Here is a 16,510-nt window from a genome sequence, read left to right as displayed (position 1 = left end):
CTGACGCGGGGCTCGAACTCACGGACCGCGAGATCGTGACCTGGCTGAAGTCGGACGCTTAACCGACTGCGCCACCCAGGCGCCCCTATATTCATGCTTTTTAAAAAAATTTTTTTTAATGTTTATTTATTTTGAGAGAGAGAGAGAGAGAGAGAGAGAGAGAGACAAAGTGTGAGCAGGGGAGGGGCAGAAAGAAAGGGAGACACAGACTCTGAAGCAGGCTCCAGGCTCTGAGCTATCAGCACAGAGCCCGACACAGGGCTTGAACCCACGAAGTGAGATAATAACCTGAGCTGAAGTCAGATGCTTAACTGACTGAGCCACCCAGGTGCCCCTATATTCATGCTTTACATTTAAAAATATTTATTGTTTTTAAAGGCTTTCTTGCTTTTTTTTACATTTATATTTACATTTTACATTTAAAAATAATTGGTTTTTTAAAAGCTTTGTTATGTGGTTTTTTGTGAATGTTGATTGCTTTTAAACTTACGTCCTCATCTGTTACATAATTTTTATTATCTATTGTGTACTTTTAATAATAACAACCTCCATTAGATTTTTGTTGTTGTTTCTGGATTTAGCCCTTGATTTTTGTATAATGGCTGGCAAGAATGGACATTGGTGGGAAGCTCATCACAACAGGTGAGACCAGATGCTTAGTAGTTGTCACTTTGATAGTCACCCAATGTGTTGCAACATCCTTAAGCACCTTCCCCCCATACACACATTTAACTTCACATTGTGAGAAGATACATATGAAAAGCCTTCCAACATCAATAATGACTTTTTCTGGAGAAATGGCATACTTGTTCTGAGAATATTATTGTGTTCTTTGACACTGTATGCTATTCAGTCCTAATATGCCCCTTGTAAAATCCACGCTGTAGCAGTTAGGGTTGTACTCTTTATTTCACTTTCCTTTGAGATAGTCTTGAGACTGATCATTTGGCTGATTAGACCATGAGTCCGACCCAGTGCAGTGGATGCCTCCACTTTTGAGGACTGGTTTAATTCACACTATACTCTTGACTCTGGGTGGGGGTGATTTGTCAGGTCTCTGGGAGGCATGCCAAATAGGCACGATGCCAAACACATCCAGTGGTTAAGGTTCTAGTTTAGCCAATGGTTGCATTGTTTTAGAGCTGGCAAACATCTTGAAGTGGGCCTGAGTTTCCTCGCTTGAAATGTTAAGAGCGTAAAAGCCCAAGCTTTTCTAATGGATTTAATATCCAGTCTGTAGGAAAAAATACATTTTATTTAAGGTTTGAGATATTTTTCCTCTCCTTAATTTTAAGCACCAAACAAAGAACTTTGAGAAGGTTGTAGTGGATTGGCTGCCCAGTTCTCTGGGTTGTGTGAAGAGGTCCTGTTTCTTTCAGCTCTGCTTCTATTAGCTTCATGTCTGGTGTGATTTGCTTCAACACATTTATCTTTCTCACCAAGGCACCTGCTTTCTGCTTAGATATCAGTGTACGTTTTGAAAATTTTCTTTAGCTTCACTTTACTTAAAGCAAAGTCAATTATTTCTAGGGGCTATAGCCAAGATTGAAAATAAAATTGCTGGAGATCTGTGTGGAATGATTGAGGAATGTCACGATTGCTTTCTTGTAGGCCAGGGGTCAGCAAACTTTTTCTGTAAAGGGTCAGATAGTAAACATTTTATTTTTTGCAGGCTCTGAAGTCAGTTACAACTATTTAAGCAGCCGTCGGCAGATAATATGTAAATGAACGGATATTTCTGTGTTCTAATGTAACTTCATTTATAAAAACTGTCAGTGGGGTGGGTAGGTCCACTGGTTATATTTTGCTTAGACATAGTTTGCTGACCCTCGATGTAGATTATTTCTTTAGGGAAAGATATGTCAACCTAACTCGAAAAATTTGCACAGCTCTGGAGGATTAAGGATGGCTACAAATTCTTGCTACATCTGCTGCTGAGAGATGGGCACTCATTCTCTTCTACTTGAATTTGGGCTGTCTTAGTGACTCACTTGTCCTGTACAATGAGGTGGAAGTGAAATTTTGTTTCTTCTGAAACTAGTTCTTAACAAGCTTTGCAGCTTCCCTCCTGGGCTTCTGGGAACAATCAGTGAGGCCCAAGGCACCATGTAAGAGGCCCAACCATGGTGACTCCATGACATATTCAAGGTTCATTCCCTCATTTTGTTCAAGTCTCTGCTCAAAAATGGCGTCTTCAGAATGACATCTTTGATCAATTTATATCTAAAATAGCATGTCTTTCTCTAACCTAGTGCAGGGGAGGGGAAAGAAACTTTGCTTCTACTCTCATCAGTTCTGGGGCCATGCAAATTAGACTGGGAAAAGACAGATCAATAGGGGAAAATGTATGCAAACTTTATTTGATATTAATTTTTTATTGACAAAGGGGCCTTCCTAGAAAAGAAATGGAGACCCAAAGAAGCAGCTGGCCTGAGAGCTTATATACCATGTCTAACAAAGAGCAGTAGATTGTGGAGATGTGAAAAGACAAAGGAAAAAGGTTTTAGGCTTCTGAGGGTGACAAACTGTGGGAAGGTAAATATATGGGGTAAACTAATAGAAAGTAAGGGCCATTTTAGTAAGGTTTGCTTGTGCACATCCATCTTAGTGCCAAAATGTCGTTTTCTTCTTTTTTTAATTAATTAGTTAATATATTTTTTTAACATTCATTTATTTTTGAGAGACAGAGAGAGGCAAAGCATGAGCAGGGGTCGGGGAGAGAGAGAGGGAGATACAGAATTTGAAGCAGGCTCCACGCCCTGAACTGTTTGTTAGCACAGAGCCTACCATGGGGCTCGAACCAGGAACTGTGAGACCATGACCTGAGCTGAAGTCAGACGCTCAACAAACTGAGCCACCCAAGAGTCCCTCGTTTTCTTCTTGACCATAAAACTTTCCCAGGAGAGGGGGTTTATGGCAGTCCTCATTTCTCGTAAGTTTCTGCTTTTAGTCCAATAAGGGAAACTCCAGGAAGGCTTCTTTCTGCATCTCCCGATTCTCATTGCCTTCAGCTTAAAATTATCTGCAAAAGTGGCATATTTTAGGGTAGCTTATTATGATCCCCTTCATTGCTTACTCTTTCTCTTTTTTCCTCCTTTATATTTTTTCATAGCATTACAGATTTGTTTATGTATTTATTTTTCTGCCTATTGTGAGTCTCTCATACTAGATTGTAAACATGAAAGCAGAGATTTTTTTTTTCTACTAGCCTGGCTCCTGGGAGGTGCTCAGTAAGCTTTTTTTCTTTTAAATGAATGAATCTTATAGTTCTTGTTTTATTAATTTCATACGTACTCATTTAAGTTGCCTGTAGTATTTTAGAGAATGGGTTGACATATGAATAATAAATAAAGTAACAACTTTCTTCTATTAAATATCTCTTCTCGATTGCAGACACTTCCAGAAGCTGGGAGTATTTTCCCTTCACTTCCCATCACCTCTGTATTTAGACATCTCAGTGCTTATTACTACAGTAAATGCCACCTCTTCCTTGAAGTCTACCCTGATTCTTCATTCCAATAATCCTTCTTTCCCCTCTATCCCTCGTAAATAATATTTTACTTCTCTAAAACCATGGAAAAATCTCCTTTATGTTCCATTTTTTAAAAAGTCTTTATTAAAATTATTTATCGGCAACTTTTATTATGACTAGAAAGTAAAAACCTTTATCTGAGTATCTTTGATTTTTATGAAACCAATATACCACCTTAGATATAATTGTCTTTCTGTGTGTGTGTGTGTGTGTGTGTGTGTGTGTGTGTGTGTGTAAGAGAGAGAGAGGGAACTAGAATGAATTAAGGCATGTATTAGTAAATGCAAAACAGAATCTTGAAAATAAGCCAAAAATGTGTAGTCCTTTTAGTAACACTTTACTCCCTGTTGACTCTAAATTTCTACCTTCCTAGTACTATAACTCTAAATAAGATCTGAAAATCACCTTGCAAGAAATAAAGTAAAAATCATTTCAAATATATTAATGAAAATTAGGCCAAAGAATAAAAGGTAAAAAGAAAAAAAGAAATCCAAGCATCCTCATTTACTGTCTTTTCTACTGATTGTTTGTGGATGTGCAGGATGATTTGTGATAGACTCATCTTGATTTTTTTTTGTCAGACTCAAATATTTTTTATTTCATGAGCATTTGGAATAGCTTTCTTACATTTTGGATATTCATCCCACATCCTTACCATGGCACAGATATTTTCTGCTGTAAGATTATGTTCAGTGGACAACCTGGCTGTTAAAAATTATTTGTAGATCTGTGCTGAATCTGGGAGAAGTATAAATCGTTATCAAAAATTAATTTTATCCTTTGTATGAGAAAAATATGAAATCATTATAATTCCAATGGTGTTACCAGTTTCAGTAGAAAATCATTATTGAGATTATTTTAAATTCATTAACAAAAGGAATTTTATTATGAAGATAGTCTGGTCTTAGTCATATTAAAAATAATTTACCCATGCTTTTATTCTCTAATTAGAGTTTTAACCAATGTAGCCTGGTTACAGAAAGCAATATCAAGAAAAGAAAGGGGGGATAAAAACATAATATTAATCTCTGAGCCAAAATATTAAAAATAATCAGAAATAAATGAGGTTCTGAACCTTCTGAAATTAAACTAAAATGGAATATTAAAAATCACTTCTATTATGTAAGTTTTTGAGCCTAACTTACATTTGTACTCCCCTGACAGCAAGCAGTGCATGGATAGGAGTAAGAAAACTCAGGTATCACCCACGGGGGAATTCTTGGGCCATGGATAGTGAGGGCATGTGAGCTTTTACTGATAATGTTTTCAGCTGAATTCAGAGTTTACCAGGGCTGGACAAAAAAAGATGATGCTCATGGACTTCCTTACTGGGAATCTTCTAGTAATGGCCATTCATCATTAGTCCTGAATATTATTGAGCCTCCATTTGGCTGAAGAATCTTGTGCTTGATAGGATACTTAAGGCTGTTTGAACACAAAAGGAATTGAAGTAGTTCCTTGAGTTTACAGTCTCCCTGAGGACTTAGAAACAAATGAAGAAGTCTGAGGAGTGTGGTAGGATAAGGAAAAGCCAAAGCCCTAAAGATGAGTTAGCAGTTAAGCTGAAGGACTAGAGGAAGTAGTTTACTGGGGTATCTGGGGAAAGGGAGGAAAAATGTTTTAAGTTAAAGGAATAATATTAGCAAGGCACAGTAAGTAACCCTATACTATTTATATCCCATTTCACTTCACATAGTGTCAAACAAAGCTCAGAAAAATACCAATATTATGGTAATTGTTTTTTTTAAACTAAGAAATCAGTGAAAATCAAAATGTGGATAAAATAATAGAGGAACACAAGTTTGAGGTCAGATCACAGAATGCTGCCAAGTCTAAGCCAACCTCTATTCATAGAAAGATCAGCCAGCCAGCCAGAAATAATGAAGGAGGGAAGGAAGGAAGGAAAGAAGGAAAGAGAAAGAGGTAGGGAGGTGGGACAGAGAGAGAAAGAAAAGAAAAAGCAAGGAAGGAAGGAAGAAAGGAAGGAGGAAGGAAGGAAAGAAGGAAAGAGAAAGAGGGAGGGAGGTGGGGCAGAGAGAGAAAGAAAAGAAAAAGAAAGGAAGGAAGAAAAGGGAGAAAAGGAAAGGAAGAAATAAAAGCCTTTGAGTGATTCTAGTAGTTGTCAGTAAAGCTCTACACAGAAGTCTCTCCATTTCACTTCTTATGAAAACCTCCAGTCATGTGCTATACAATATGATAGCAATTTGCCCCATGTGCTATTGAGTACTTGAAATGTGGCTACTCTGAATGTTCAGGAGAGTTAAGATACATGTTGTTCTGAAGACCCAGTATGAAAAGGTGAATGTAAAATATTTCAGAAATTTTATTATATGTTGATGGGGCACATTGGTGGCTCAGTCGGTTAAGCATCCTGCTTTGGCTCAGGTCATGATCTCATTGTTAGTGAGTTCAAGCCCCACATCGGGCTCTCTGCTCTCCTCACAGAGCTCACTTTGGATCCTCTGTCTCTCTCTCTCTCTCTCTCTCTCTGTCCCTCCCCCACTCATGCTTGCTCTCTCTCTCTCAAAAACAAATATTTTTTAAAGAAAAACTTTATTACATGTTGAAATGAAAACATCTTGGATATATTGGGTTAAATAAAATACATTATTAAAATGAATTTCAGCTGTCACCTTTTACTTTTTAAAGTGGTTAATTGAAAATTTAAAATTCTGTATTGGCTCACATCATATTGCTACTGGACAGTGCTACCTCAGACTCTCTCTTACGACCCATTTAATCCTTAATCACACAATACTAACATAATTGTATGTATTTAAAAATCTTCCAGCAATTAGAATAATCAAAAAAGAAGGTAGTGTTGGGATAAGTATGGTGTGGGAGTGTGGTAGAAGCTACCATGTTGATAATGATGAGAATTATTGTTCTTGGGAAATGTATAATCATCCAGTGAGATTGAACCAAAGGATTGAAGGCACTGTGTAGTTAGCTATGCCACAACAAAGATGCCTAACAACACCAATTCAGTGGCTTCCAGAAATCGTTTATTTTTTACTTCTGCATCTGCATGTTAGTTTAAGTTCCAGTGACCTAAGGCTCCAAGCTGTAGGTTGAGTAGAAGTTTGCTTCTGTTTCTCTTATCTCATTGCAATAACTGGCTACTTGAGTTCTTTCTTTTGATGATAAAGGCTGGACTGCAAGTGAGCATGTCAAACTGCACAAATACATTTCAAATCTCTGCTTGTAAAACACCTGCTAATATCCCCTTGGATAATGAAAAGCCTGTGGTCACACTGAAAATCAAAGTATGGGAAAGTACTTTTTCCATCATAAAGCCATAGCAAGGACATGTATGCATATGCTTTAGTGAAGACTTGAGACAAATAATATAATCTACTACATGTACCTTCAAAGCAACACACAGACAAGCAACTGATACACGGGCAGGGAAAAAGGAAATACAAAATCATGAAAAAACAGATGCCGAAACAAACTGAGAAGGAAATTATAGGGCCATTTGCTCTAAACATAAACACTTCTAATACCTCAGAGGTATCTGAAACCTTACAATAATACTTTCCATTCTTATTGATAGCCTGTTAACTGTTTTTAATAGGCTCAGCATGGGACTGGATCATGTGATTAAGACCTAACCAATCAATATGTCATATTCTCAAGTCATCAATTTTTATGGTACAAGCATTATCTGTATAGTCTTAATTAGCATTTCTTGGAGAAAAACATACTGCTCTGCTTTTCAGAGTAAAACACTAACCTCTGTGGAGGTAAGAGACATGGTTAGGGTGACATAGACATATGAAGTTCTAGAATGCCACCTATGTGCATTAGACTCTGAATCCGTTTTTTTTTTTTTTTTTAATTTAAATCCAACTTAGTTAACATATAGTGTAATAATGGTTTCAGGAGTAGAATATAGTGATTCATCACTTACATATAACACCCAGTGCTCATCCCAAAAAGTGCGCTCCTTGTTGCCCAGCATTCCTTTAACCTATCCCCCCACCCACATCCCTCCAGCAACCCTCAGTTTGTTCTCTGTATTTAAGAGTATTTTAAAGTTTGCCTCCCTCTCTCTTTATCTTTTTTTTCCCTTCCCTTCCCCTATGTTCACTTGTTATGTTTCTTAAATTCCACATATGAATGAAATAATATGATATTTATCTTTCTGACTTATTTCGCTTAGCATAACACACTCTAGTTCCATGCATATTGCTGCAAATGGCAAGATTTCATTCTTTTTGATCCCTGAGTAATATTCCATTGTATATATGTAATACATCTTATCTATTTGTCAGACTTTGGACATTTGAGCTCTTTCCATAATTTGGCTATTGTTGATAGCACTGCTATAAACATAGAGGGAGGTGCATGTGCCCCTTTGAATCAGCATTTATAAATACCTAGCATAGTATAGTATACCTAGTATAGTAGTGCAATTGCTGGGTTATAGGATAGTTCTATTATTAATTTTTTGACAAGCCTCCATACTGTTTTTCAGAGTGGCTGCACCAGTTTGCATTCCCACCAGAAGTGCAAAAGGGTTCTTCTTTTTCTGCATCCTTACAAACACCTGTTGTTGCCTGAGTTTTAATTTTAGACGTTCTGACAGGTATGAGGTGGTATCTCATTGTGGTTTTGATTTGTATTTCCCTGATGATCAGTTATGTTGAGCATCTTTTCATGTGTCTGTTAGCCATCTTGATGTCTTCTTTAGAAAAGTGTCTATTCATGTCTTCTGCCCATTTCTTCATTGGATTATTTGTTTTTTGGGTGTTGAGTTTGATAAGTTCTTTATAGATTTTAGATGTAACCCTTTATCTGACATGTCATTTGCAAATATTGTCTCCCATTCAGTCAATTGCCTTTTAGTTTTGTTGATTATTTCCTTCCCCATGCAGAAGATTTTTATCTTGATAAGGTCCCGATAGTTCATTTTTGCCTTTGTTTCCCTTGCCTCCAGAGACATGTCTAATATGAAGCTGCTGTGGCTGAGGTCAAGGAGGTTGCTCCCTGTTTTCTCCTGGAGGATTTTTATGGTTTCCTGTCTTACATTTAGGTCTTTCATCCATTTTGAGTTTATTTTTGTATATGGTGTAAGAAAGTGGTACAGTTTCATTCTTCTGCATGTTGCTGTCCATTTGCTGAAGAGACTTTTTTCCACTGGATATTCTTTCTTGCTTTGTTGAAGATTAGTTAGCCATACATTTGTGGGTCCATTTCTGGGATTTCTGTTCTGTTCCATTGATCTATGTGTCTGTTTTTGCACCAGTACCATACTGTTTTGTTGATTACACCTTTGTAATACAGCTTGAAGTCCGGAATTGTGATGCCTCCAGCTTTGGTTTTCTTTTTCAGGAGTGCTTTGGATCTTTGGGGTCTTTTATGGTTCCATGCAAATTTTAGAATTGTTTGTTCTAGTTCTGTGAAGAATGTTGGTGTTATTTTGATAGGGATTGCTTTGAATATGTAGATTGCTTTGGGTAGTGTCAACATTTTAACAATATTTGTTCTTCTGATCCGTGAGCATGGAATGTTTTTCCATTTCTTTGTGTCTTCCTCAGTTTCTTTAATAAGCTTCCTATAGTTTTCAGCATACAGATCTTATACCTCGTTGGTTAGGTTTATTCCTAGATATTTTATGGTTCTTGGTGCAATTGTAAATGGGATTGATTCCTTGATTTCTCTTTCTGGTGCTTTGTTATTGGTGTATAGAAATGCAAGTGATTTCTAGATGTTAATCCTGTGACTTTGCTGAATTCATGTATCAGTTCTAGTAGTTTTTTTGGTGGAGTCTTTAGGGTTTTTCATGTAGAGTATCACATTGCCTGCAAAGAGTGAAAGTTTGACTTCTTCCTTGCCAATTTGGAGGCCTTTTATTTCTTTTTGCTGTCTGATTGCTGAGGCTAAGACTTCCAGTACCATGTTGAATAACCAAGGTGAGAGTGGATATCCCTGTTGTGTTTCTGGCCTTAGGGGGGAAGCTCTTCGTTTTTCCCCAATGAAGATATTAGCTGTGGGTCTTTTGTGTATGACCTTTATGATGTTTAGGTAAGTTCTTTCCATCCCTACTTTCTTGAGGGTTTTTTATCAAGAAAGGATGCTGTGTTTTGTCAGTGCTTTTTCTGTATTTATTGAGAAGATCATGTAGTTCTTATCCTTTCTTTAATTAATGTGATGTATCACGTTGATTGATTTGTGGATATTGATCCAGCCCTACAGTCTAGGAATAAATTCCACTTGATTGTGGTGAATAATTCTTTTAATGTATTGTTGGATTCAGTTTGCTAGTATCTTGTTGAGAATTTTTGCATCCATGTTCATCAGAGAAGTTGGTCTTCATTGCTCCTTTTTAGTGGGTATCTGTCTGGTTTTGGAATCAAGTTAATGCTGGCCTCATAGAATGTGTTTGGAAGATTTCCTTCTATTTCCATTTTTTTGGAACAGGTTCAAAAGAATAGGTATTAACTCTTCTTTAAATGTTTGGTAGAATTCCCCTGGGAAGGCTTCTGGCCCTGGATTCTTGTTTGTTGGGATTTTTTTGATTAATTGATTCAGTTTCTTTATTGATTATGAGTGTTCAAATTTTCTACTTCTTTGTGTTTCAGTTTTGGTAGTTTATATGTTTCTAGGAATTTTTCCATTTCTTCCAGATTGCTCATAATATTCTCTTACTATTGTTTGTATTTATGCAGTGTTTGTTGTGATCTCATCTCTTTCATTTATGATTTTATTTATTTTGGTCCTTTACTTTTTCTTTTTGATAAATCTGGCTAGGGGTTCATCAATTTTGTTAATCCTTTCAAAGAACCAGCTCATGGTTTCATTGATCTATCCTACTGTTTTGTTTTTGTTTTTGTTTTTATCATTCATTTCTACTCTAATATTTATTTTTTCCCTTCTGCTGGTTTTGACTTCATTTGCCGTTCTTTTAACATTTCCTTTAGGTGTTAGGTTAGGTTGTGTATTTGAGACATTTTTTCCTCCTTTGGGACTGGATTGCTATATACTTCCCTTTTATGACCACTTTTGATGCATCCCAGAGGTTTTGAACTGTCATGTTTTCATTTTCATTGGCTTTGATATACTTTTTAATTTCTTCTTTAATTTCTTGGCTAGCCCGTTCATTCTCTAGTAGGATGTTCTTTAATCTCCAGGTATTTGTAATCTTTCCAAAGTTTTTCTTGTAGTTGATATCAAGTTTCATAGCATTGTAGTCTGAAAATATGCATGGTATGATATTGATCTTTTGTACTTGTTGAGGGCTGATTTGTGACCCAGTATGTGATATGTTCTGGAGAATATTCCCTGTGCACTTCAGAAACATGTGTGTTCTGCTGCTTTAGGATGAAATGTTCTGAATATATCTGTTAAGTCTATCCAGTCCAGTGTGTCTTTCAAAACCATTGTTTTCTTATTGATTTTCTGCTTAGATGATGTGTCCACTGCTGTAAGTGGGGTGTCCCCTACTATTATGGTATTATTGTCAGTGAGTTTCTTTATGTTTGTAATTAATTGATTTATATATTTGGGTGCTACCGAGTTGGTATAAGTCTTTACAGTTGTTAGAACTTCTTGGTGGATATACCCCTTAATTATGATATAATGCCCTTCTTCATTTCTTGTTATAGTCTTTGTTTTAAAATCTAGTTTGTGCGATATAAATATGGCTACTCTGGCTTTGACAATCATTGGCATGATAGATGGTTCTCTATCCTCTTACTTTCAATCTGCAGGTGTCTTTAGGTATAAAACGAGTCTCTTGTAGGCAGCATATAGATGGGTCTTGTTTTTGTTTTTGTTTTTTGTTATCCATTCTGATGCCCTATGTCTTTTGATTAGAGCATTTAGTCCATTTACATTTAGAGTGATTATTGAAAGATAGGAATTTAGTGCCATTGTATTGTCTATAGGGTTGGTGTTTCTGATGATGTTCTCTGGTCCTTTCTAGTCTTTGTTGCTTTTGGTCTTTTTTGTTTTTTCTCCACTCAAAGAGTCCCCCTTAAAATTTCTTGCATGGCTTGCTTTTGTTTGTCTGAGAAACTCTTTCTCTCTCCTTCTATTTTCAGTGAAAGCCTTGCTGGATAAAGAATTCTTGGCTGCATATTTTCCTGATTCAGCATGTTGAATCTATCCTGCCATTCCTTTCTAGCCTGCCAAATTTCTGTGGACAGATCTGCTGAGAACCTTGTAAGTTAAGGACTCTTTTCTCCTTTGCTGCTTTCATAATTCTCTCTTGTCTGTGTATTTTATGAATTTGACTATGATATGCCTTAGTGATGGTGGGTTTTTATTGAATCTAATGAAAGTTCTCTGTGCTTCTTGAATTTTCATGTATGTATCCTTCTCAGATTAGGAAAGTTTTCTGCTATAATTTACTCAAATAAACCTTCTGCCTCTTTTTCTCTCTCTTCCTCTTCTGGGACTCCTATGATTCGAATATTTTTCCTTTTTACTAAGTCACTGAGTTCTCAAAGTCTTGTATCGTGAGCTTGTGCCTTTCTTTCCCTCTTTTGTTCTCCTTCATTATTTTCTGTAATTTTATCTTCTTTTTTTAATGCATTAACTGTTTATCTCTCTCTCTCTCATTTTGAGAGAGAAGGCACAAGTGAGTGTGGTACAGAGAGAGAGAAGGAGAGAGAGTGAATCCCATGAGGGTCAAAGAGTGAGGGAGAGAGAGAAAAGTGGGGCTCACCCAAAGCAGGGCTTGAGCTCACCTGAAGCAGGGCAGGAGCTCACCCAATTTGAGACTTGAACTCACAAACCGTGAGATCATGACCTGAGTGGAAGTCAGATGCTTAACCAACTGATCCACCCAGGCATCCCATAATTTTATCTTCTGTATCACTGATTCACTGCTCTGGTTTGTCCATCCTTGCCATCACAACATCCATTTGAGATTGAATCTGGGTTATATCGTTATATCATTTTTAATTTTGGTCGACTAGATTTTAGTTCTTTAATCTTCAGAGAAAGGGATTGATTCTCTGGTCTTTTAAATGCTTTTTTTTAAAACCCCATCTAGTATTCTTATAATCATGGTTTTTAATTCTAGTTCAGAATTTAACTGGCCATCATCTTCCTGTTCTTCCTTTTGGGGTGAATTCCTCCATCTTTTCATTTTTGGAGGAAGAAAAATATTAATGAAATGAAAAATTAAAATTTAAAAGTTAAAAATGAAACAAAAAATCAAAGGAAGCTAGATCCTAGGTGTGTTTTAGTCTACTTGTTGAAGGAAGATTAATAGAGAAAAAAGAGAAAGAAAAAAAAATTTAATTAATTTTTTAAAATAATAAAATAGAATAAAATAAAACAAAGAAAATAAAATAGATTACAAAATAAAATAACTACATAAAATGGAATTTTTTTTCAGTATCTGAGAAACAGAAGGAAAGAAAAAAGAAAACAACCTAGGCAAAGACAAGCAAAGAAACCAACCAAATAAATAAATGAACCAGCAAAAAGAATGAAACCCTAATGAAGTTACATCCAGTTTTCCCTAGAACTGAAAGTTTGCAGCATGCTATAGTCCATTAACTAAGCAGGTGGAAGGAATTTGTGCTGGTCTTCTGGAGGATGTGCCTCGAGGTTGCCAATTTGTGGGGCTTGGTAAAACAGCTCTGTTCTCCATTTGGTGCCACTGCTTAGCTCACTGGGGTTGTTCCTTGTGTGTGCACATGTACGCATGTGCTAGAAGTGAAAGTGGCCTCACCAAGCTCTCTAGTGTCTGGTGCAGGAACCCTACATCCTCGCTGACCCATGATCAAGCAGCCTTCCTTTGTCTCAGGCCTCCATCTGCTCCCTACCTCTACTCTGTGTCCAAGCTGTCCACCTGCCCGGTGGCATCTTCCTCCAGAATTATATTTCAAATGGGGCTGTGTTTCAGACTCCCATACTTCAGAGACACCCACAGCTTGGACCTCCACTGACTTTCTGGGAGAGGGTCTTGCCAAGCAATGGCCAGGTCAGCTTGTCCCAGAAAACATGCATGTAACCATGCAGTGGCAGAGGCCCAGAGTTCATGGCAAATCACAACACACAACTGGTGCCAGGTTTTGCTGCCCTCTGGTGTCTTTGTTCTAATATCAGTAAATGTGGCTGCTCTCCGGGGTCCGCTGGGACTTTTGCTGGCAAGGAGGCCATATGGTTGCTACCAAATGCTCTCCAAGCAGGGGAATCACTTCTCCCCATGTGGCACACAGACCCCTCAGACCCTGCTGCCTGCTCTTGGGGATTCATCCTACTTCCTCGCCAGAGCACCACCAGGCACTAAGATCTGAAACTTCAGATTCTGCACTCCACTGTTTATAAAATCCTGGTGGTATTGAAACCCTCTCCTTTCTCCCCATCAGTGGTTTTGGGGAACAGATTTTTTGTCCAGTCCCTTGCGAGTGTTTTCACTCCTTCTCTCTCTCGTTCTCTCCAGCTACTTTCAGGGGGAGTGCTTTTCTTGCACCATCCCAATGTGCTGCACTGTAACCCTTTCTGTTTCTCTCTGTTCTCTCTCTGACAAAAATGGCTTCCTACCCTCTGCAGCTTCATGACTTTTCTTTCCCCCAAGTCACTTCTTCACACCAGGTACCTGCCAAGTTCTCTGGTTCCAATTATGTAGATTGTTGTTTTAATTCTCAGGTCAATTCCCTAGGTATTCAAAATGGTTTGATGCTGATCTAGCTGTGTTTCAGGGCTAAGACAAGCTCAGGGTCCCCATACTATGCCATCTTAACTCTTCTACTTATGATACAAATCCTATATTCTGTTTTCCAACATGGTTGCTATGAAAAGGAAGAAGTAAGTAATAAGAACTAATCTATATTGTCATGTGGTATATTAATTGGAGTTCCTATTGATGACCCTGTTTTTTGGAAAAGATTAAATTATGTTTTGATTGGCTATAGTATGTTTTGGAAAGATTTTTGAAGGGGATCAAGATATGCCACCCCAAAATCTGCCACTTTGGCATAAGGATTATTTTGAGCTGTAGGCAATTGAGAATCCACAGATGTAAGAAGAGCTCTCTACCTTCCCCTTTTCTGCCTAAAAGCAGGGTGTAAATTTCTTTTTGTGAAGGTGTTCCTCTCCTGTACCAGGAAGAAGAGAGATATTCATCATCAGAGATAGACAGTTGCACTAAGATGAGTCTGCATACACAACCCTACCAAAACAACCCTGTCTTCCATTGGCTCCACTGTATATTCTCTAGTCACTTTCCCACAATTTATCATCCTTTGAAGCCCCAACCCCCTTTCCTTTGTTAGAATGGTATATAAGCTCCCAAGTCCAACTACTTTGAGTATCATTTCTTTTCTGTGAACTCTGTGCACCTAAGACATTAATAAAAATCATGTGCCTTGTTAATCTGTCTTCTGCTGGTCTCATTCACAAGTCCCCAGTCAGTGAACAAAAGAGAGTAGTGCAAAAGTTTTTCCTCCCTCACATTTTGTTCTCAAAAAATTAAAATAATACCCAAATTTATTTGTGATTAAAAGAGTAAGATTTGCTATGATTTGTGCATTTCTTTAGATCTCTTTGTTCCCATGGTATGGCAACGAAACTATTTTACTAATTGTTTAATGAAATAATTAATTTAGAAATTTCGGTGACATGACTTCCAGTCTCCCAGATCACCCTAAAAATGAGTTGATGCTGTCTATAAAATGGTGTGGATGTTGAGTAGAGTACCTGTGGTAGCTAGTAACTAGCAAAGAAATCTTGGAAGATGAGTTTTTGTTAGTTTTCCTAGAGGGAAGGGCAGAGACTAATAGGGTAGGGAGGCAAAAGAAGTAGTATCTTGTTTATAGAATTAATGGGAAGTGAGTTCTGTTTGATGATTTTAAGATGATTCTTTTATAGCAGGGTTGCCTGTTTTGGATTGTTAAGGCAAGAATTAGTGAAATGGTAGAGCCAAAACCATAACTATTCTTTACCTTGAGATGGCCCAAATTTAGATCACTCTTAGAGCACCTTGGAATTCTCTGAGGATCTGATGGACTTCAGATTCTTTATCCTGTGGTATTAAAATAAAGACAGACAGGGATTTTATTTCTTTGGCTTGTGACATGAGTGATATGTTAACATTTCCATGCAGTAGAAACTGGGATCTCATGAAAAAACATTAAGCTTGTGTCTCAAGACCCACTAAGATGTTATAGAAATACTGAGCTCCATTTCTGAGATCCTGGAAAAATGGCCTTTTCCCCCTTGTTTTTCTTTTCTTCCTCTGCTGTTGTCTAGTTATAACCCTGAACTCTGAAGAAAATGAGGCACTGTACTCTTACAGAATAATATGAGATGAAGTTGGGTCATAAAGAAGGATGACTCTGCCCTCCTCATGCCTGAGGTCATGCACGAACATTCCATGCATCTATCTACTTTCCTGGAAATATGCCACCCTCTGTGCCCCACCCCTCACTGTATCCATTCTTATCAGACTATACTTATTTTCTATTTCTCTTTTTAAAAGATAGTCCCAGTGTTTTTCTCTGGTGATGCACATAGGTCAAAGTTGTGAACTCTTAAAAAACCACAAAAGTTATTATTTTTTGGCTGTAAACCCAGTGTAACTGTGGAAATGCTTGCCTTTTAAAAATTAATAAGGCAATAATAGGGATGAAGACCCAAGCAACATCTTAGGGTCAGAGTTTGGTTAAGAACTGTATTTTTAAAGGATTAGTGAGCTGCTGGCTGAGCTTCTAGAGATGGTAGGTCCTTCAGGGACTTGCCTCTTTAGTTTAGTATAGTTTTTATACCATTGTTTAGTTATTTGAGAGATGGTGGTTGAAGGGCAAGCCTGTGAAAGCTTGACAATGCGAGTGAGATGAACACAGGAAGACAACTCCTACAGACAATTTCATGCCAGCATCTCAAACTTGTTCTCAAATATATAGATCCTTCTTTTTTTTTTTTTTAACTTCCATTCAAATTTTTTTTTAACTTATATTCAGGAAAGTTCACTTTTTGTTTTGTTTTGTTTTTTGGTGTACAGACCTATGAGCTTTG

At 37.3% G+C, this 16,510-nt stretch overlaps 1 long non-coding RNA gene across 1 annotated transcript; it reads right to left on the bottom strand.

The window, feature by feature from the left end:
- Positions 1-1,014: 1,014 nt before the first annotated feature.
- On the bottom strand, positions 1,015-15,803 carry LOC125934937 (uncharacterized). Its single transcript, XR_007461584.1, has 3 exons — positions 15,651-15,803; positions 15,439-15,518; positions 1,015-1,633 (listed from the first exon to the last, which is right to left on the bottom strand). It is a non-coding gene; the product is annotated as an uncharacterized LOC125934937 (long non-coding RNA).
- Between the last annotated feature and the right edge of the window lie 707 nt (positions 15,804-16,510).

This window comes from Panthera uncia, chromosome D4 (genome assembly GCF_023721935.1).
Source record: "Panthera uncia isolate 11264 chromosome D4, Puncia_PCG_1.0, whole genome shotgun sequence".
NCBI classification, from domain to species: domain Eukaryota; kingdom Metazoa; phylum Chordata; class Mammalia; order Carnivora; family Felidae; genus Panthera; species Panthera uncia.
The sequence above is the reverse complement of the archived record's forward strand: the minus strand, read 5'-3'. Positions and strand labels throughout refer to the sequence as shown.